The sequence below is a fragment of the Monopterus albus genome, unplaced genomic scaffold (genome assembly GCF_001952655.1).
Source record: "Monopterus albus unplaced genomic scaffold, M_albus_1.0 scaffold280.1, whole genome shotgun sequence".
NCBI classification, from domain to species: domain Eukaryota; kingdom Metazoa; phylum Chordata; class Actinopteri; order Synbranchiformes; family Synbranchidae; genus Monopterus; species Monopterus albus.
The window spans coordinates 139,953-140,407 of NW_018128160.1; positions in this window are offsets into that span (position 1 = coordinate 139,953).

The following is a 455-nucleotide window of genomic DNA, read 5'->3' on the forward strand; positions in this document are numbered from 1 at the left end:
GCAGTCGGGCGGGAGGGGAGGCGTGCGCTAATGGCTGCTGGGAGGAAGAGGCCTGCGCAGGCACGGTGTAATAGGAGAACAGCCGCCAGCGGGCTTCATAAAGAGCTGAGATTGATGTTAGAGGGAGATGTCATGTCCTTCCACATGATATTTTCATAACTTGCTGACTTCTGTATGTTTGTAAAGCGGTGAATCTACATGTGTATAGCTTTATTTGATTATACCAAAAGCTTCGAAGCATAGTGTGATAGTGTTCAAAATGTTAAACAGGCAACCGCCTTGGTCCCACATGCCCCTGGTTTACCGGTCGTTTGTAGAAAAAACTAGTCAGTATGGTTTTAAGACCTTCAGTTTGACAAAACAGTCCAACTCAACTTTTATGGAGTTTAATCAGCAGCTGGACTTTTTGCATTTGCTGGAGATTGGTCTGCTGAAATGCAGATGATTATGGTTTT